The sequence below is a fragment of the Symphalangus syndactylus genome, chromosome 8, assembly GCF_028878055.3.
Source record: "Symphalangus syndactylus isolate Jambi chromosome 8, NHGRI_mSymSyn1-v2.1_pri, whole genome shotgun sequence".
Lineage (NCBI taxonomy): Eukaryota > Metazoa > Chordata > Mammalia > Primates > Hylobatidae > Symphalangus > Symphalangus syndactylus.
Genome location: NC_072430.2, coordinates 70,811,869 through 70,834,893, shown reverse-complemented (window position 1 = coordinate 70,834,893; position 23,025 = coordinate 70,811,869).

Sequence of the window (23,025 nt, the reverse complement as noted above, 5' to 3'; positions counted from 1 at the left end):
AAGGTATGGAATGGAATGGAACACAATGGAGTGAATTGTATTGGAGTGGAGAGGAGTGTAGTGTAGTGGAGTGGAATAGAGTGGAATGGAATGGGATGGAATGGAATGGGATGGAATGGAATGGACTGGAGTGGCGTGGAGTGGAGTGGAGTTGAATGGAGTGGAGTGCAATGGAATGGGATGGAATGGTGAAATGAAATGTGAGCTGAGATTGTGGAAGTACACTTTAGCCTGTGTAATAGAGTGAGTTAATGTAGAAAGATAGGAATGGAACGGAATGGAGTCGAAAGGAATGGAATTGAATGGAGTGGAGTGGAATGGAGTCGAGTGGAGTGGAGGGGAGTGGAGTGGAATGGAGGGGAACGGCATGGGATTTAATGGAATGGAGTGGAGTGGAGTGGAGCTGTGTGGAGTGGAGTGGAGTGGTGTGGAGTGCAATGGAGTGGAATGGTATGGATTCAAGGGGAGTGAAGTTTACTGGAATGGAGTGGAATGAGATGAGAAGGAATAGAATGGAGGGGAGTGGAGTGGAGTGGGGTGGAGTGGAATGGAGGGCAGTGGAGTGGAGTGGTGTGCACTGGAGTGGAGGAAACTGGAATGGGATGGAAAGGAATGGAATGGAGTGGAGAGAAGTGGACTGGAATAAGGTGGAATGGAATGTGATGGAATGGAATAGAGTGGTGTTGAGTGGCATGGAGTGGAGAGGAGTGGAGAGCAGTGGAGTGGAGTGGAATGGAGTGGATTTGACTGAAGTGGAAGGGAATAGAATGGAATGGAATGGAGTGGAGTGGAGTGGAATGGAATGGAATGAAAAGGATTGGAAAGGAATGGAATGGAATGGAATGGAATGGAATGGAATGGAATGGAATGGAATGGAATGGTGAAATGAAATGTGAGCTGAGATTGTGCACCTGTACTCCAAACTGAGTGACAGAGTGAGATCCTGTAGAAAGGAATGGAATGGAATGGAGTGGGGTGGAATGGATTGGAATGCAATGAAAAGGAATGGAATGGGAGAGAGTGTGGTGGAGTAGAGTTGAGTGGAGTGGAATGGAGTCAAATGGAATGGTATGGAATATTATGGATTGGAGTGGAGTGGAGTAGAGTGGAATGCAGTGGAATGGATTCGGATTGAATGGAATGGAATGGAGTGGATTGGAGTGGAGTGCAGTGGAGTGGAATGGGGAGAAATGGAATGGAGTGGATTGCAATGGAGTAGAACAGAGATGAGTGCAGTGGATTAGAATGGAGCAGAGTGGAGTGCAGAGGTGTGGAATGGCATCACATAGAATGGAATGGAATGGAATGGAATGGAATGGAATGGAATGGAATGGAATGGAATGGGATGGAATGGAATCGAATGGAATGGAATGGTGAAATGAAATGTGAGTTGAGATTGTGCCACTGCACTCCAGCCTGTGTGACAGAGTGAGATCCTGTCGAAAGAAAGGAATGGAATGGAATGGAGTGGAATGATATGGAATGGAGTGGAATGATATGGAATGGAATGGAATGGAGTGTTTTGGAGTTTAATGGAGAGTAGTGTAGTGCAGTGGAATGGACTGGAGTGGAATGAAGTGTAATGGAATTGGATGGAATGGAACATTATAGAGTGGAGTGTAGGGGAGGTGAGAGGAGTGGCATGGAATGGAGTGGAATGGAATGGTGAAGGAATGGAATGGAGAGGAGTGGAGTGGAGTGGAATGGAGTGGAGTGGAATGGAGTGGAATGGAATGGGATGGAATGACATGGAGCAGAGTGGAGTTGAGTGGAGTAGAGTGGAATGGAGGGAAATGGATTTGGACTGAATAGGAAGGAATGGAGTGGAGTGGCTTGAAGTGGAATAGAATGGAGTGTACTGGAATGGCCTGGATTGCAATGGAGTGGAGCACAGAGGTTTGGAGTGTAATAGAATGCAACGGAGTGGAGTGGAGAGGTGGGGAATGGAGTGGTATAGAATGAAATGGAATGGAATGGAGTGACATAGAGTGAAGTGAAGTGGAGTGAACTGGTGTGGAGAGGGGTGGTGTGGAGTAGAACAGAGTGGATGGTAATAGGATGTAATGAAAGGGAATGGAGAGGAGTGGAGAGGAGTGGAATTTAATGGAATGGAATGGAATGGAATGGAGTGGAGTGTAGTAGAATGGAGAGGAGTGGAGAGGAGTGGTGTAGAATGCAGTGTAATGGAATGGGATGGAGTGGAATTTACTGAGTGGAGTGGAGTGGAGTGGAATGGAGTGGAATCAAATGAGATGTAATGGCATGCAATGGAATGGAATGGAATGGAATGGAACGGAATGGAATGGAATGGAATGGAATGGAATGGAGAGGAATGGAGTGGAACAGAGTGGACTGGAATGCAATGGAATGGAGTGCAATGGAATGGGATGGAGTGGGATGGAGTGGAGTGGAGTGGACTGGGGTGAAGTGGAGTAGAGAAGAGAGGAGTGGAATGGAATCTAGTCGAATGGAATGGGATGGAATGGAATGGATTGCAGTGGAGAAGATTGGAGTGGAATCTAGTGGAATGCAGTGGACTGCAGTGGAGTGGAATGGAATGGAATGGAATGGAGTGGAATGCAATGCAATGGAATAAAATTGTGAAACGAAATGTGAGCTCAGATTGTGTCACTGCACTCCAGCCAGGGTGACAGAGTGAGATCCTGTGGAAAGAAAGGTTTGGAATGGGATGGATTGGAATGGTATGAAATGGAATGGAATGGAGTGAATTGGAGGGGAGTGGAGAGGAGTGTGGTGGACTGGAATGGACTGGAGTGGAATGGAGTACAATGGAATGGGATGGAATGGTACATTATGGAGTGGATTGCAGTGGAGTTTAGGGGAGTGGCATGGAATGGAGTGAAATGGAATGGGATGGAATGGAATAGAATGGAGTGTAGTGGATTGGAGTGGAGAGGAGTGGAGTGGAATAGAGTAGAGTGGAATGGAGTGGAATGGAAGGGGACGGAATGGAATGGAATAGTGTGGGGAGGAGTGGAGGGGAGTAGAGTGGAATGGGGTAGAATGAAATGTGATGGAATTGCATGGAGAGGAGTGGAGTGGAGTGGAATGCAATGCAGTGAAATAATGGAATGGAATGGAATGGAATGGAATGGAATGGAATGGAATGGAATGGAATGGAATGGAATGGAATGGTGAAATAAAATGTGATCTGCGGTTGGGCCACTGCAATCCAGCCAGGGTGACCGAGTGAGAACTTGTCAAAAGAAAGAAATGGAATAGAATTTTGTGGAACGGAATGGAATGGAATGGAATGGTGAAATAAAATGTGATCTGCGGTTGGGCCACTGCAATCCAGCCAGGGTGACCGAGTGAGAACTTGTCAAAAGAAAGAAATGGAATAGAATTTTGTGGAACGGAATGGAATGGAATGGAATGGTGAAATAAAATGTGATCTGAGGTTGGGCCACTGCAATCCAGCCAGGGTGACCGAGTGAGAACTTGTCAAAAGAAAGAAATGGAATAGAATTTTGTGGAACGGAATGGAATGGAATGGAATGGTGAAATAAAATGTGATCTGAGGTTGGGCTACTGCAATCCAGCCAGGGTGACTGAGTGAGAACTTGTCAAAATAAAGAAATGGAATAGAATTTTGTGGAATGGAATGGCATAGAGTAGAGTGGAGTGGAGTGCAGTGAATTGGAGTGCAGTGAGGTGGAGTGTAGTGGAATAGAGTGGAATGGAATGGGAAGAAATGGAATGAAAAGGAGAGGAGTGCAGCGGAGTGGAATGGAATGGAATGGCATGGAATAAAATGGAATGGAATGGATTGGAATGGAATGGAATGGAATGGAGTGTCATGGAGAGGAATGGAGTGGAGTGGTGTGGAATGCAGTGTAATGCAATGGGATGTAGAGGAATTTAGTGGAGTGGAGTGGAGTGGAATGGAGTGGGATGGGATGGAATGGAATGGAATGGAATGGAATGGAATGGAATGGAATGCCGTGGAGAGGATTGGAGTGGAGTGGTGTGGAATGCAGTGTAATGCAATGGGATGGAGAAGAATTTAGTGGAGTGGAGTGGAGTGGAATGGAGTGAAATCGAATGGGATGGAATGGAATGGAATGGAATGGGATGGAATGGGATGGAATGGAAGGAATGGGATGGAATGGAATGGAATGGGATGGAATGGAATGGGATGGGGTGGGATGGGATGGAATGGAATGGGATGGGATGGGATGGAATGGAATGGAGTGAATTTGAGTGGAGTGAAATGCAATGGAATAGAGTGGAATGGAATGGGATGGAATGGAATGCCATGTAGTGGAGTGGAGTGGATTGGAGTGGAATGAAGTGGAAGGAAATGGAGTAGACTGCAGTGGAATGGAGAGGAATCTAATGGAATGGAATGGAATGGAATGGAATGGAATGGAATGGAATGGAATGGAATGGAATGGAATTGTGAAATAAAATGTGAGCTGAGATACTGCAACTACACTTTAGCCTGGGTGACAGTGTGAGATCCTATGATAAGGTAGGAATGGAATGGAATGGAATGGAGCAGAATGGGATGGATTGAGGTGGAGTGGAGTGGAATGGAATGGACTGGAATGGGGTTGGATGGAATGGAGTGGAGTGCAGTGTACTGCAGTGGAATGGAATGGAAAAGAATGGAGTTGCGTGGAGTGGAGAGGTGTGGAGTGGAATGGAGTTGAATGGAGTGGAATGAATGGGATGGAATGGAATGGAGTGGAGTGGAGTAGAGGGGAGTGCAGTAGAGAGGAGAGGAGTGGACTGGAATGGAGAGGAATGGAATCAGATGGAAAGGAACTGAGTGGAGTGGAGTGGATTCGAGTGGAATGTAATGGAATGGAGAGGACTGGAGTGGAGTGGAATGGAATGGAATGGCATGCAATTCAATGGAATAAAATGGTGAAATGAAATGTGAGTTGAGATTCTGCCACTGCACTCCAGCCTGGAATGGAGTGGAGTGGACATGATAGGAATGGGTTGGAATGGAGTGGAGTGGAGTGGAGCGGACAGGAGTGGAGAGGAAGGGAATGGAATGGAAGGGAATTGAATGCAATGGAATGGAATTTATGCAATGGAATGGAACGGTGATACTCTAGAAAGAAAGGACAGAAAGAAGTTTTGATACTGTCAAAAGAAAGGAAAGGAATGGAATGGAATGGAGTGGAATGGAATGGAGTTCACTAGAATGGCTTGCAGTGGAGAGGAGTTTAGTGGATTGGAGTGGAAAGGAGTGGAATGGAATGGGATGGAGTGCAGTGGAGTGGAGTGGAGTGGATTGTTGTGGAGTATATAGGAATGCGGTGGAGTGGAGTGTAGTGGAATGGAGTAGAGCGAAATAGAGTGCAATGGAATGGGACGCAAAGGAATGGAATGTTGTGGGGTTGAGTGGAGTGGAGTGGAGTGGAATGGGGTAGAATGAAATGGGATGAAAGGGGATGGAGAGGAGTGGAGTGGAGTGGAATGGAGTGGACTGGAATGGTGAAACAAAATGTGAGCTGAGATGGTGCCACTGCAATTCAGCCTGGGTTACAGAGTGAGAACTTCTCAAAAAAAAGGAATGGAATGGAATGGTGTGGAATTGAATGGAATGGAATGGAATAGAATGGAGTGGCATAGAGTGGAGTGGAGTGGAGTGAGGTGGAATGGAGTGGGTTGGAGTGGAGTGGAATAGAGAGGAATGGATTGGGATGTAATGGAATGGAATGGAGCGGAGTGGAGTGGAATGGAATGGAAAGGAAAGGAGTGGAGTGCAGTGGAATGGAGTGGAGTGGAGGAGAGTGTTGTGGAACGCAGTGTGATGGAATGGGATGGAGTGGCATTTAGTGGAGGGGAGCGGAGTGGAGGGGAATGGAGTGGAATTGAAAAGGATTGAATGGAAAGGAATGGAATGTAACGAGTGGAGTGGAGTACAATGGAATGGAGTGGAATGAATGGGATGGAATGGAATGGAGTGTAGGGGAGTGGAGTGGAGTGAAGTGGAAAGGAGTGGAATGAAATGGCATAGAGTGCAGAGGAGTGGAGTCTAATGGAATGGAACAGTGAAGTGAAATGTGAGCTGAGATACTGCCACTGCACTGCAGCCTGAATGGAAGAGTGAGACCTTGTTGAAAGACAGAGATGGAATGGAATAGAGAGGTATGGGATAGATTGGAGTGGATTAGAGTGAAATGGACTGGACGGGGATGGGATGGAATGGAATGGAGTGAAGTGCAGTGGAGTGGAGTGGAATGGAATGGAATGGAATAGAGTGGAGTGGCATGGGGTGGATAGGAGTGAAATGGAGTGGAATGGAATGCCATGTAATGGAATGGAGTGGAGAGGAGTGGTGTGGAGTGGAGTGGAATGGAGTCGAATGGAATCGTATGGAATGTTATGGAGTGGAGTGGAGTAGAGTGGAATGGATTGGGATAGAATGGAATGGAATGGGATGGAGTGGAGTGGAGTGGAGTGGAGTGGAATGGAGTGTAATTTAGTGGAGGGCAGTGGAGTGGAAAGGATTGGAATGAATGGGATGGAATGGAATGTAATGGAATAGAATAGAGTGGAGTGCAGTGGAGTGGAATGCAATAGCATGGAGTGGAATGGAATGGGATGGAATGGAATGGAGTGTAGGGTACTGGAGTGGAGTGGAGTGGAATGGAGCAGAATGAAATGGAGTAGAGTGCAGTGGAGGGGAGGGGAGTGTAATGGAACAGAATGAAATGGCATGGAATGGAATGGAATGGAATGGAATGGAATGGAATGGAATGGAATGGAATGGAATGGAATGGTGAAATGAAATCCGAGGTGAGATACTGCCACTGAACTGCAGCCTGGGTGACAGAGTGAGACCTTGTCGAAAGATAGGAATGGAATGGAATGGAGTGGAATGGGGTGGATTGAAGTGGAGGGTAGTGGAGTGGAATGGACTGGAATGGGAAGGGATGGAAAGGAATGGAATTGAGTGCTCTGTAGTGCAGTGGAATGGAATGGAATGCAGTGGAGTGGAATGGAGTGGAGAGGACTGGAGTGGAATAGACTGGAACGGAGTGGAATGGAATGGAATAGGATGTAATAGAATGGAGTGGAGTGGAGTGGGGTGGAGTGGAGAAGAGAGGACAGGAGTGGACTGGAATGGAGTGGAATTGGATGGAACGGAAAGGACTGGAGTGGATTGGAGTGGATTGCAGTGGAGTGGACTGGAGTGGATTGGAATGGTTTTGAATGGAATGGAATGGTATGGAGTGGAATGGAGTGGAGTGGAATGGAGTGGAATGGAATGGGATGGAATGGAATGGATTGTAGGGTAGTGGAATGGATTGGAGTGGAGTGGAATGGAGTGGAATTAAATGGAATAGAGTGGAGTGGTGTGGAGTGGAATCTAATGGAATGGAATGGTGAAAAGAAATGTGAGCTGAGATACTGCCACTGAACTGGGTGACAGAGTGAATTCCTGTCGAAAGATGGGAATGGAATGGAAAGGAGAGGAATGGGATTTATAGGAGTAGAGTGGAGGGGAGTGGAATGGACTGTAATGGGATGGGATGAAGTGGAATGCAGTGGATTGCAGCGTAGTGTAGTGGAATGGAATGGAATGGAGTGGAGAGGAGTGGAGAGGAGAGGAGTGCAGTGGAATGGAGTGGAATGGAATGGGATGGAATGGAATGGAGTGGAGTGGAGAGTGGTGGAGTGGAGTAGAGAGGAGAGGATTGGACTGCATGGAGTGGAATAGAACGGGATGGAATGGAACAGAGTGGAGTGGAGTGGATTGGAGTGGCAAGTTGTGGAATGCCGTGGACTGGAGTGGAGTGGAATGGAATTGAATGAAATGCAATGTAATAAAATGGTGAAATGAAATGTGAGCTGAGATTACGCCACTGCAATCCAGCTAGGGTGACAGAGTGAGATCCTGTCGAAAGAAAGGAATGGAATGGAATGGAGTGCAATGGAATGGAATGGAATGGAATGGAGTGAATTGGAGTGGAGTGGAGAGGTGAGTAACGGAGTGGAGTGGAATGGGATTTAAAGGAATGGAGTGGAGTGATGTGGAGTGGAGTGCAGTGGAATGGAGTGGAGTGGAAAGGAGTGGAGTGGAGTGCAATGGAGTGGAATGGAATGGATTCAACTGGAGTGGAGTTTACTGGAACGGAGTGGAATGATATGGAATGGAATGGAGGGGAGTGGACCAGAGTGGAGAGGAATGGGGTGGAATGGAGGCGAGTAGAGTGGAGTGGTGTGCAATGGAATGGAGGAAACTATTTTGGGATGGAATAGAATGGAATGGAGTGGAGTGGAGAGGAGTGGATTGAAATGGAGTGGAATGGAATGTGATGGAATAGAATAGAGTGATGTGGAGTTGTGTGGAGTGGAATGGACTGGAGAGCAGTGGAGTGGAGTGGATTTGAATGTAGTGGAAGGGAATTTAATGGAATGGAACGCAGTGGAGTGGAGTGGAATGGAATGGAATGAAACGGAATGGAATGGAGGGGAATTGAATGGTGAAAAGAAATGTGAGCTGATATTGTGCCCCTGCACTCTAACCTGAGAGACAGAATGATATCTTGTCAAAAGAAAGGAATAGAATGGAATGGAGTGGAGTGGAATGGAGTGGAATGGAATGGAATGGAATGGAATGGAATGGAATGGAATGGAGTGGAGTCGAGTGAAGTTGAGTAGAGTGGAATGGAGTCGAATGGAATGGTATGGAATATTATGGAGTGGAGTGGATTGGTGTGGAGTAGAGTGGAATGGAATGGAATGGATTGGGATTGAATGGAATGGAATGGAGTGGTGTGGAGTTTAGTGGAAAGGATTGGGATTGAATGGAATGGAATGGAGTGGAGTGGAAAGCAGTGGAGTGGAATGGAATGTAATGGAATGGGGTGGATTGCAATGGAGTGGAGCGGAGAGGAGTGGAGTGGTATAGAATGCTGCGGAGTGGAGTGGAGAAGTGTGGAATGCAGTGGGATGGAATGGAATGGAATGGGGAAATGAAGTGTGAGTTGAGATTGTGCCACTGCACTCCAGCCTGGGAGACAGAGAGACAACCTATCGAAAGACAGGAATGGAATGTAATGGAGTGGAATGTAATGTAATTTAACGGAATGGAGTGGAGTGGAGTGGATTGGAGTGCACATGTGTGGAATGGACTGGAGCGGAGTGGACAGGAATGGAATGCAGTGGAGTGGATTGGGGTGGAGTGGAGTGGAGTGGACTGGAATGGAATGGTGAAATGAAATGTGAGCTGAGATACTGCCACTGCACTGCAGCCTGGGTGACTGAGTGAGATTCTGTCGAAACATAGGAATGGAATGGAACGGAGTGGAATGGGATGGATTGGAGTACAGAGGAGTGGAGTTGAATGGACTGGAATGGAAAGGGATGGAATGGAATGGAGTGGAGTGCATGGTAGTGGAATGGAATGGAATGGAATGGAATGGAAAGGAATGGAATGGAATGGAATGGAATGGAATGGAATGGAATGGAATGGAAAGGAATGGAATGGAATGGAATGGAATGGAATGGAATGGAATGGAATGGAATGGAATGGAATGGAATGGAGTGGGATCAAGTGGAGTTGAGTGGAGTGAAATGGAGTTGAATGGAATGGTATGGAATGTTATGGAGTGGAGTGGATACGAGTGGAGTACAGTGGAAAGGAGTGGAATGGATTGGGAATGAATGGAATGGAATGGAGTGGAGTGGAGTTTAGTGGAAAGGATTGGGATTGAATGGAATGGAATGGAGTGGAGTGGAATGAAGTGGAGTGGAATGGAATGGAATGGAATGGAATGGAATGGGGTGGACTGCAATGGAGTGGAGCGGAGAGGAGTGGAGTGGTATAGAATGCTGTGGAGTGGAGTGGAGAGGTGTGGAATGCAGTGGGATGGAATGGAATGGAATGGAATGGGGAAATGAACTGTGAGTTGAGATTGTGCCACTGCACTCCAGCCTGGGAGACTGAGAGACAACTTATCGAAAGAGAGGAATGGAATGTAATGGAGTGCAATGGAGGGTAATTTAACGGAATGGAGTGGAGTGGAGGGGATTGCAGTGCACATGAGTGGAATGGAGTGGAGTGGAGTGGACATGAGTGGAGTGGAGATGAATGGAATTTAAGGGAATGGAATGGAATTGAATGCAATGGAATGGAAAGTTGATACTGTCAAAAGAAAGGAAAGAGAAATTTCGATACTGTTGAAAGAAAGGAATCTAATGTAATGGACTGGAATGGAATGGAGTGGAATGGAATGGAATGGAATGCAGTTTAGTGCAGTGGTGTGCAGTGGACTGGAGTTGAGTGTAGTGGATTGGAGTGGAAAGGAGTGGAATGAAATGGGATGTAATGGAGTAGAGTGCAGTGGAGTGGAATAGAATGGAATAGGGTGGAGTGGAATGGAGTGGAGTGGACTGAAGTGAAGTGGAATGGAGTGGAGTGGAATGGAGTGGAATGGGATAGAATGGAATGAAATAGAATGGAATGGAATGGAATGGAGTGGGGTGGAGTGGAGTGGTGTGGAGTAGAATGGAGAAGAATGGAATCTTATGGAATGTTATGGAGTGGAGTGAAATAGAGTGGAATGGAGTGGAATGGAATACGATGGAATAGAATGGAATGGATCAGAGCGGTGTGCAGGTGAGTGAAGTGGAATGGAGTGGAATTAAGTGGAGTAGAGTGGAGTGGAGTCTCATGGAATGGAATGGAATGGAATGGTGAAATGAAATGTGAACTGAGATACCACCACTGCACAGCAGCCTGGGTGACAGAGTGAGTTCCTGTTTTTAGATAGGAATAGAAAGGTATGTAGTGGAATGGGAAGGATTGGAGTGGAGTGGAGTGGAGTGGAATGGACTGGAATGGTATTGGATGGAATGGAATGGAGTGGAGTGCAGTGTAGTGGAGGGGAATGGGATGGAATGGAATGGAGTGGAGTGTAGTGTAGTGGAGGTTAATGGAATGGAATGGAGTGGAGTGGAGGGTAGAGGAGTGGAGTGGAATGGAGTGGAATGGAATGGGATGCAACGGAATGGATTGAGGTGGAGTGGAGAGCAATGGAGTGGAATGGAATGGATTGGAGTGGACTGGAGTTTACTGGAAAGGAGTGGAATGAGATTAGATAAAATGGAATGGAGGGGAGTAGACTGGAGAGGAGTGGAGTGGAATGGAGTTGTGTGGAGTGCAGTGGTGTGCAGTGGAATGGAGGAAACTGGAATCGGAAGGAAAATAATAGAATGGAATGGAGTGGAGTGGAGAGGAGAGGATTGGAAAGGAGTGGAATGTAATATTTTGGAATGGAACACAATGGCGTGGAGTGGCGTGGAGTGGAATGGAGTGGAGAGCTGTGGAGTGGAGTGGAGTGCATTTGAATGAAGTGGGAGGGAATGGAATGCAGTGGAGTGGAGTGGAATGGAATGAAATGGAATGGAATGGAATGGTGAAATGAAATGTGAGCTGCGATTGTGCCCCTGCACTCCAAATTTAGTGAAAGATTGAGATCCTGTCATAAGAAAGGAATGCAATGGAATGGAATGGAATGGAATGGAATGGAATGGAATGGAATGGAGTGGAATGGAGTGGAGTGGAATGGAATGGAATGGAGTGGAATGGAGTAGAATGGAATGGAGTGGATTGGAATGGAATTGAATGGAATGGAATGGAGTGGAGTGGAATGGAATGGAATGGAATGGAGTGGAGTGGAATGGAGTGGAGTGGAGTGGAGTGGAATGGAATGGAATGGAATGGAATGGAATGGAATGGAATGGAATGGAATGGAATGGAATGGAATGGAGTGGGGTGGAGTGGAGTTGAGTGGAGAAGAATGGAATCAAATGGAATGGGATGGAATGTTATGGAGTGGAGTGGAGTGGAGTAGAGTGGAATAGAGAGGAATGGATTGGGATTAAATGGAATTGAATGGAGTGGAGTGGAGTAGAGTGGAATGGAGTGGAATGGATTGGGATTGAATGGAAGGAATGGAGTGGTGTGGAGTGAAGTGCAGTGGACTGGAATGGAGTGGAATGGAATGGGGTGGATTGCATTGGAGTGGAGAGTAGAGGAGTGGAGTGGAATAGAATGGAGCGGAGTGGAGTGGAGAGTTGTGGAATGCCTTGGGATAGAATGGGATGGAATGGAATGGAATGGTCAAATGGAATGTGAGTTGAGATTGTGCCACTGCCCTCCAGCCAGGATGACAGAGAGAGAACCTATTGAAAGAGAGGAATGGAATGCAAAGGAGTGGAATGGAATGGAGTGGACTGGAATGAAATGAAATGGAATTGAGTTGAGTGGAGTGCAGTGGAGTGGACATGAGTGGAATGGAGTGAAGTGGAATTTAAGGGAATGGAATGGAATGCAATGGAATTGAATGGAAGGGAATGGAATGGTGATACACTCAAAAGAATGGAAAGAAATAAATTTTGATACTGTTGAAAGAAAGGAATGGAATGCAATGCAGTGGAATGTAATGGAATGCAGTTTAGTTCAGTGCCGTGGAGTGGAGTGGAGTGGTCTGTTGTGCATTGGAGTGGAAAGGTGTGTCATGGGATGGGATGGAATGGAATGGAATAGAATGGAGTGGCGGGTATTGGAATAGAATACAATGGGGTAGAGTGGAATGCAGTGCAGTGGAGTGAAGTGGTGTGGAATGTAGTGGAGCGGAACGAAGTGGAATGGAGTGGGATGGAATGGAATGGAATGTTGTTGGGTGGAGTGGAGTGGAGTGCAGTGGAATGGGGTAGAATGAAATGGTATTGAATGTAATGGAGAGGAGTGGAGGAAAGTGGAATGGAGTGCAATGGAATGGAATTGAACGGATTGGAATGGAAGGGAATGGTGAAATAAAATGTGAGCTGAGGTTGTGCCACTGCAATCCAGCCTGGGTGACAGAGTGAGAACTTGTCAAAAGAAGGGAATGGAATAGCATGGTGTGGAATGGAATGGAATGGAATAGAGTGGAGTAGAGTGGAGTGCAGTGGAGTGAAGTGGAGTTGAGTGGGGCGGAGTGGACTGGAATACACTGGAATGGAATGAGAGGTAATGGAATGGAATGTAGTGGAATGGAATGGAATGAAATGGAATGGAGTGGAATGGAATGGAAGGGAGTGGAATGGAATGGAATGGAGTGTGGAGAAGAGGAGAGGAGTGGAATGGAGTCAAACGGAATGTTAAGGAATGTTATGGAGTGGAGTGGAGTAGAGTGGAATGGAGTGGAATGGATTGGGATGGAATGCAAAAGAATGGAGTGGAGTGGAGTGCAGTGGAGTGGAATGGAGTGTAATGGAATGGGGTGGATTGCAATTGTGTGGGGTGGAGAGGAGTGGAGTGGAATAGAATGGTGTGGAGTGGAGTGGAGAGGTGTGGAATGCAGTCAGATAGAATGGAATGGAATGGAATGGAATGGAATGGTGAAATGTAACGTGGGTTGAGATTGTGCCACTGCACTCCAGCCTGGTTGACAGAGGTAGAACATAACCAAAGAGAGGAATGGAATGGAATGGAGTGGAATGGAAGGGAATTGAATGGAATGGAATGGAATTCAAAGAAATGGAATGGAATGGTGATACTGTCCAAAGAATGGAAAGAAAGAAATTTGGATACTGTGGAAAGAAAGGAATGGAATGGAATGGAATGGAATGGAGTGAAATGCAATGGAATGGAGTTTAGTGCAGTGGCATGGAGTGTAGTGTAGTGGTTTGTTGTGCATTGGAGTGGAAAGGAGTGTCATGGGATGGGATGGAATGGAATGGAGTGGAGTGGAGCGGCGTGGTGTAGAATGGAATGTGGTTGAGTGGAATGCAGTGGACTGGAGTGAAGTGGAGTGTAATGTAGTGGAGTTGAATGGAGTGGAATGGGATGGAATGGAATGGAATGATGTTGGGTGGAATGGAGTGGATTGGAATTTAATGGGGTAGAATGAAATGGGATTGAATGGGATGGAGAGGAGTGGAGTGGAGTGGAGCGGAACGGAATGGACTGCAATTCAACGGAATACACAGGATTGGAATGGAAGGGAATGGTGAAATAAAATGTGAGCTGAGATTGTGCCACTGCAATGCAGCCTGGGTGACAAAGTGAGAAAGTGTCGAAAGAAAGGAAAGGAATAGAATGGTGTGGAAAGGAATGGAATGCAATGGAATGGAATGGAATGGAATGGAATGGAATGGAATGGAATGGAATGGAATGCAATGGAATGGAATGGAATGGAATGGAAGGGAATGGAATGCAATGGAATGGAATGGAATGGAATGGAATGGAATGGAATGGAATGGAATGGAATGGAATGCAGTGGAGTAGAGTGGAGTGCAGTGGAGTTGAGTGGGGTGGAGTGGAGTTTAAAACAGTGGAATGGAATGGGATGTAATGGAATGCAATGGAGTGGAGTGAAGAGAAATGGAATGGAATGGAATGGAATGGAATGGAATGGAATGGAATGGAATGGAATGGAGTGCAGTGGAGTGGAGAGGAGAGGAACGGAGTCAAATGGAATGTTATGGAACGTTATGGAGTGGAATGGAGTGGAGTGGATTGGAGTGGAGTGGAAAGGAGTGGACTGGAATGGGATGGAATGGAATCGAATGGAATGTGTGGGGTAGAGAGGAGTGGAGTGGAATGGAATGGGGTAGAATGAAATGGGATGGAATCAGATGGAGAGGAGTGGAGAGGAGTGGAGTGGAATGGAGTGCAATGGAACGGAATGGAAAGAATGGAATGGAAATGAATGGAGTGGAATGGAATGGAATGGAATGGAATGGAATGGAAAGGAATGGAACGGAATGGAATGGAACGGAATGGAATGGTGAAATAAAATGTGACCTGAGATTGTGCCACTGCAATACTGCCTGGGTTACAGAGTGAGAAATTGTCGAAAGAAAGGAAGGGAATAGATGGTGTGGAATGGAATGGATTGGAATGGAGTGGAGTAGAGTGGAGTGGAGTGGAGTGGAGTGAAGTGTAGTGGAGAGGGTGGCAGTGGCATGGAATAGTGTGGAATGGAAATGGATGTAATGGAATGGAAGGGAGTTGAGTTGATTGGAGTGGAATGGAATGGGATGGAATGGAATGGAATGGAATGGTGAAATAAAACGTGACCTGAGATTGTGCAACTGCAATACTGCCTGGGTTACAGAGTGAGAAACCGTCGAAAGAAAGGAAGGGAATAGATGGTGTGGAATGGAATGTATTGGAATGGATTGGAGTGGAGTGAAGTGTAGTGGAGAGGGTTGCAGTGGCATGGAATAGCGTGGAATGGAAATGGATGTAATGGAATGGAAGAGAGTTGAGTTGATTGGAGTGGAATGGGATGGAATGGAATGGAGTCAAGTGCAGTGGAACGGAGTGCAGTGGAGTGGAGTGGTGTGGAATGCAGTGTAATGGAATGTGATGGAGTGGAATTTAGTGAAGTGGAGTGGAGTGGATTGGAATGGAGTGGAATCCAACGGGATGGAATGGAATGGAATGGAATGGAATGGAATGGAATGGAATGGAGTGGAGTGGAGTGGAGTGGAGTGGAATGGAATGGAATGGAATGGAATGGAATGGAATGGAATGGAAAGGTGAAAGAAAATGCGAGCTGAGATTATGTCTCTGCACTCCAGCCTGGGTGACATAGTGAGATCCTGTAAAAAAATTGGAATGGAATATAATGGAATGGAATGTAATTAAATGGACTGGAGTGGATTGGAGTGGAATGGAGTGGAGTGGAATAGACTGGAATGGAATGGGTTGGCATGGAATGGATTGGTCTGGAGTGGAGTCGACAGGAGTGGAGTAGAACGGAGTGGAAGGGAATGGAAGGGAGTGTGGGGGTGTGCAGTGTAGTGGAATGAAGTGGAATGGAATGGAACGGAAAGGAAAGGAATGGAATGGAATGGAATGGAATGGAATGGAATGGAATGGAATGCAATGGAATGGAATGGAATGGAATGGAATGCAATGGAATGGAATGGAAAGGAGTAGAGTGGCATGGAATGAAGTAGAGAGGACATGAGTGGATTGGAATGGAGTGCAATGCAATGGGATGGAATGGAACTGAGTGGAGTGGAGTGTATTGGAGTGGAATATAGTGGAATGGTGTGGAGTGGAGTGGAATGCAATGGAATGAAATGCAATGGAATAAAATAGTGAAATGAAATGTGAGCTGAGATTGTGCTACTGCACTCCAGCCTGGGTGACAGAGTGAGACCATTTCGAAAGAAAGGAATGAAATGCAATGAAGTGGAAAGGAATGGAAAGGAACAGAATGAAGAGAATTGGAATGGAGTGGAGAGGAGTATAGTGGAGTGGACTGCAGTGGAGTGGAGTGGAATGGAGTGGAATGGAATGAGATGGAATGGAATGTTATGGAGTGGAGTGTAGGGGAGGTGAGTGCAGTGTCGTGGAATGGATTGGAATGGAATGGAGTGGAGTGGAGTGGAATGGAGTGGAATGGAATGGAGTGGGGTGGAGTGGAGTGGAGTGGAATGGAGTCGAAAGAATGGTGTGGAATATTATGGAGTGGAGTGGAGTGGATTGCAGTAGAGTGGTACGGAGTGGAAAGGAGTCGGACTGAATGGAATGGAATGGAGTACACTGGAGTGGAGTGCAGTGGAGTGGAATGGAGTGGAATGGAACGGGGTGGATTGCAATGCAGTGGAATGGAGAGGAATGGAATGGAATAGAATGGAGCAGAGTGAAGTGGAGAGGTGTGGAATGGAGTGGGATTGAATGGAATGGAATGGAAAGGAATGGAGTGGAATGGAATGGAGTGGGATGGAATGGAATAGAATGGAATGGAGTGGAATGGAATGGAATGGAATGGAGTGGAATGGAATGGAATGGAATGGAATGGAATGGAATGGAATGGAATGGTGAAACAAAATGTGAGTTGAGATTGTTCCACTGCATTCCAAAATGTGTGACAGAGTGAGAACCTATTGAAAGAGAAGAAAGGAATGGAATGGAATGGATTGCAATGAAGTAGAATGGAATGAAAGGGAATGGAATGGAGTGGAGTGGAGTGGACATGAATGGAATGGAGTGGAGTGGACATGAGTGGAATGGAGTGGACTGGAGTGGAGTGAAGAGGAATGGAATGGTAGTGAATGGAAAGGACTGGAATGGAATTAAATGGAATGGAATGGAAAGGTGATACTGTTGAAAGGAAAGAAATAAATTTTGACACTGTCAAAAGAAAGGAATGGAATGAAATGGAGTGGAATGGAAAGGAATGGAATGGAGCTTAGTGGAGTGGCGTGGAGTGGAGTGGAGGGGATTGGAGTGGAAAGGAGTGGAATGGATGGGATGGAATGGAATGGGATGGATTGGAATGGAATGGAGTGGAGTGGAGTATAAAGGAATGGGGTGGAGTGGAATGGAGTGGAGTGTAGTGGAGCGGAATGGAGCGGAGTGCAATAGAGTGAAATGGAATGGGTTGGAATGGCATGGAATGGTGTGGGGTAGGGTGGAGTGGAATGGGGAAGAATGAAATGGGATGGAAAGGGTTGGAGAAGAGTGGAGTGGAGTGGAATGGAGTGGAGTGGAATGGTGTGCAATGGAACGGAATGGAAGGGAATGCAACGAAATGCAATGGTGAAATGAAATGTGAGCCGAAATTGTGCCACTGCAATCCAGACTGGGTGACAGAGTGAGAACTTCTCGAAAGAAAGGAATGGAATAGAATGGTATGGAATGGAATGGAATGGAAAGGAGTGTATTAAAGTGGAGTGGAGTGGAGTGAAGTGGAGTGGAGTGGGGTGGAGTCCAGTGTAATAGAGTGGAATGGAATGGGGTAGAGTGGAGTGGAGTGGAATGGAATGGAATGGAGTGCAATGGAGTGGAATGCACTGAAGTGGAGTGGAGTGGATTGGAGTGGTGTGGAAGGCAGTTTAATTGAATGTGATGGAGTGCCATTTAGTGCAGTGGAGTGGAGTTCATTGGAATGGAGTGTAATCGAATGGGATTTAATGGAATGGAATGGAATGGAATGGAATGGAATGGAATGGAATGGAATGGAATCTAATGGAATGGAATGGAATGGAGTGGAGTGGAATGAAGTGGAATGGAGTGGAATGAAGTGGAATGCAATGGAATGGAGTGGAAAGGAATAGAATGGTGAAATAAAATGTGAGCTGAGATTGTGTCACTGCACTCCATCTTGGGTGACAGAGTGAAATCCTGTAGAAAAAAGGAAAGGAATGTAAAGGAATGGAATGGAATGGAAAGGATTGGAGTGGATTGGAGTGGAGTGGGGTGGACTGGAATGCAGTGCAATGGAATGGGTTGGAATGGAATGGCTTGGAGTGGACTCGAGTGCAGTGCAGTGGAATGGAGAGGACAGGAATGGGATGGAATGGAATGGAGTGTAGGGGAGTGCAGTGTAGTGGATTGGAATGGAATGGAATGGAGTGGAGTGGAGTGGGGTGGAATGGAGTAGAGAGGAGAGGAGTAGACTGGAATGGAGTGGAATGGAATGGGATGGAATGGAAAGGAGTGGAGTGGAGTGGATTGGAGTGGAACGTAGTGGAACCATGTGGACTGGAGTGGAGTGGAATGGAATGGAATGGAATGGAATGCAATGGAATAAAATGGTGAAATGAAATGTGAGCTGAGATTGTGCCACTGCACTCCAGCCTGGGTGATAAAGTGAGATCATGTCAAAAGAAAGGAATGGAGTGGAATAGAGTGGAATGAAATGGAATGGAACAGAATGGAGTGAATTGGACTGGAGTGGAGAGGAGTGAAGTGGAGTGGAATGAAGGGTAATGGAATGGGACGGAATGGAATGCTATGGAGTCGAGTGTAGGTGGGATGAGTGGATAAGCTGGAATGGAGAGGAATGGAATGGGATGGAATAGAATGGAATGGAGTGGAGTGGAGTGCAGTGGAATGGAGTGGAATGGAAGCTGATGGAATGGAATGGAATGTATTGGAGTGACGTGGAGTGGTGTGGAGTGGAATGGAGTGGATTGGAGTGGAATTGAAGGCTATGGAATGGAATGAAATGTATTGGAGTGATGTGGAGTGGTGTGGAGTGGAATGGAGTGGATTGGAGTAGAATGGAAAGGGGTGGAATGGAATGGAGTGGAGTGGAGTAGGGTGGAGTGTAGTAGAGGGGGAGGAGTGGACTGGAATGGAATGGAATGGGTTGGAATGGAATGGAGTAGAGTGGAGTAAATTGGAGTGGAATGTAGTGGAACGGAGGGGACTGGAGTGGAGTGGAATGGAATGGAATGGAATGCAATGGAATAAAACAGTGAAATGAAATGTGAGCTGAGATTGCACCACTGCACTCCAGCCTGTGTGACAGAGTGAGATCCTGTCAAAAGAAAGGAATGGAATGGCATGGACTGCAAAGGTATGGAATGGAATGGAACACAATGGAGTGAATTGTATTGGAGTGGAGAGGAGTGTAGTGTAGTGGAGTGGAATAGAGTGGAATGGAATGGGATGGAATGGAATGGGATGGAATGGAATGGACTGGAGTGGCGTGGAGTGGAGTGGAGTTGAATGGAGTGGAGTGCAATGGAATGGGATGGAATGGTGAAATGAAATGTGAGCTGAGATTGTGGAAGTACACTTTAGCCTGTGTAATAGAGTGAGTTAATGTAGAAAGATAGGAATGGAACGGAATGGAGTCGAAAGGAATGGAATTGAATGGAGTGGAGTGGAATGGAGTCGAGTGGAGTGGAGGGGAGTGGAGTGGAATGGAGGGGAACGGCATGGGATTTAATGGAATGGAGTGGAGTGGAGTGGAGCTGTGTGGAGTGGAGTGGAGTGGTGTGGAGTGCAATGGAGTGGAATGGTATGGATTCAAGGGGAGTGAAGTTTACTGGAATGGAGTGGAATGAGATGAGAAGGAATAGAATGGAGGGGAGTGGAGTGGAGTGGGGTGGAGTGGAATGGAGGGCAGTGGAGTGGAGTGGTGTGCACTGGAGTGGAGGAAACTGGAATGGGATGGAAAGGAATGGAATGGAGTGGAGAGAAGTGGACTGGAATAAGGTGGAATGGAATGTGATGGAATGGAATAGAGTGGTGTTGAGTGGCATGGAGTGGAGAGGAGTGGAGAGCAGTGGAGTGGAGTGGAATGGAGTGGATTTGACTGAAGTGGAAGGGAATAGAATGGAATGGAATGGAGTGGAGTGGAGTGGAATGGAATGGAATGAAAAGGATTGGAAAGGAATGGAATGGAATGGAATGGAATGGAATGGAATGGAATGGAATGGAATGGAATGGTGAAATGAAATGTGAGCTGAGATTGTGCACCTGTACTCCAAACTGAGTGACAGAGTGAGATCCTGTAGAAAGGAATGGAATGGAATGGAGTGGGGTGGAATGGATTGGAATGCAATGAAAAGGAATGGAATGGGAGAGAGTGTGGTGGAGTAGAGTTGAGTGGAGTGGAATGGAGTCAAATGGAATGGTATGGAATATTATGGATTGGAGTGGAGTGGAGTAGAGTGGAATGCAGTGGAATGGATTCGGATTGAATGGAATGGAATGGAGTGGATTGGAGTGGAGTGCAGTGGAGTGGAATGGGGAGAAATGGAATGGAGTGGATTGCAATGGAGTAGAACAGAGATGAGTGCAGTGGATTAGAATGGAGCAGAGTGGAGTGCAGAGGTGTGGAATGGCATCACATAGAATGGAATGGAATGGAATGGAATGGAATGGAATGGAATGGAATGGAATGGAATGGAATGGGATGGAATGGAATCGAATGGAATGGAATGGTGAAATGAAATGTGAGTTGAGATTGTGCCACTGCACTCCAGCCTGTGTGACAGAGTGAGATCCTGTCGAAAGAAAGGAATGGAATGGAATGGAGTGGAATGATATGGAATGGAGTGGAATGATATGGAATGGAATGGAATGGAGTGTTTTGGAGTTTAATGGAGAGTAGTGTAGTGCAGTGGAATGGACTGGAGTGGAATGAAGTGTAATGGAATTGGATGGAATGGAACATTATAGAGTGGAGTGTAGGGGAGGTGAGAGGAGTGGCATGGAATGGAGTGGAATGGAATGGTGAAGGAATGGAATGGAGAGGAGTGGAGTGGAGTGGAATGGAGTGGAGTGGAATGGAGTGGAATGGAATGGGATGGAATGACATGGAGCAGAGTGGAGTTGAGTGGAGTAGAGTGGAATGGAGGGAAATGGATTTGGACTGAATAGGAAGGAATGGAGTGGAGTGGCTTGAAGTGGAATAGAATGGAGTGTACTGGAATGGCCTGGATTGCAATGGAGTGGAGCACAGAGGTTTGGAGTGTAATAGAATGCAACGGAGTGGAGTGGAGAGGTGGGGAATGGAGTGGTATAGAATGAAATGGAATGGAATGGAGTGACATAGAGTGAAGTGAAGTGGAGTGAACTGGTGTGGAGAGGGGTGGTGTGGAGTAGAACAGAGTGGATGGTAATAGGATGTAATGAAAGGGAATGGAGAGGAGTGGAGAGGAGTGGAATTTAATGGAATGGAATGGAATGGAATGGAGTGGAGTGTAGTAGAATGGAGAGGAGTGGAGAGGAGTGGTGTAGAATGCAGTGTAATGGAATGGGATGGAGTGGAATTTACTGAGTGGAGTGGAGTGGAGTGGAATGGAGTGGAATCAAATGAGATGTAATGGCATGCAATGGAATGGAATGGAATGGAATGGAACGGAATGGAATGGAATGGAATGGAATGGAATGGAGAGGAATGGAGTGGAACAGAGTGGACTGGAATGCAATGGAATGGAGTGCAATGGAATGGGATGGAGTGGGATGGAGTGGAGTGGAGTGGACTGGGGTGAAGTGGAGTAGAGAAGAGAGGAGTGGAATGGAATCTAGTCGAATGGAATGGGATGGAATGGAATGGATTGCAGTGGAGAAGATTGGAGTGGAATCTAGTGGAATGCAGTGGACTGCAGTGGAGTGGAATGGAATGGAATGGAATGGAGTGGAATGCAATGCAATGGAATAAAATTGTGAAACGAAATGTGAGCTCAGATTGTGTCACTGCACTCCAGCCAGGGTGACAGAGTGAGATCCTGTGGAAAGAAAGGTTTGGAATGGGATGGATTGGAATGGTATGAAATGGAATGGAATGGAGTGAATTGGAGGGGAGTGGAGAGGAGTGTGGTGGACTGGAATGGACTGGAGTGGAATGGAGTACAATGGAATGGGATGGAATGGTACATTATGGAGTGGATTGCAGTGGAGTTTAGGGGAGTGGCATGGAATGGAGTGAAATGGAATGGGATGGAATGGAATAGAATGGAGTGTAGTGGATTGGAGTGGAGAGGAGTGGAGTGGAATAGAGTAGAGTGGAATGGAGTGGAATGGAAGGGGACGGAATGGAATGGAATAGTGTGGGGAGGAGTGGAGGGGAGTAGAGTGGAATGGGGTAGAATGAAATGTGATGGAATTGCATGGAGAGGAGTGGAGTGGAGTGGAATGCAATGCAGTGAAATAATGGAATGGAATGGAATGGAATGGAATGGAATGGAATGGAATGGAATGGAATGGAATGGAATGGAATGGAATGGTGAAATAAAATGTGATCTGCGGTTGGGCCACTGCAATCCAGCCAGGGTGACCGAGTGAGAACTTGTCAAAAGAAAGAAATGGAATAGAATTTTGTGGAACGGAATGGAATGGAATGGAATGGTGAAATAAAATGTGATCTGCGGTTGGGCCACTGCAATCCAGCCAGGGTGACCGAGTGAGAACTTGTCAAAAGAAAGAAATGGAATAGAATTTTGTGGAACGGAATGGAATGGAATGGAATGGTGAAATAAAATGTGATCTGAGGTTGGGCCACTGCAATCCAGCCAGGGTGACCGAGTGAGAACTTGTCAAAAGAAAGAAATGGAATAGAATTTTGTGGAACGGAATGGAATGGAATGGAATGGTGAAATAAAATGTGATCTGAGGTTGGGCTACTGCAATCCAGCCAGGGTGACTGAGTGAGAACTTGTCAAAATAAAGAAATGGAATAGAATTTTGTGGAATGGAATGGCATAGAGTAGAGTGGAGTGGAGTGCAGTGAATTGGAGTGCAGTGAGGTGGAGTGTAGTGGAATAGAGTGGAATGGAATGGGAAGA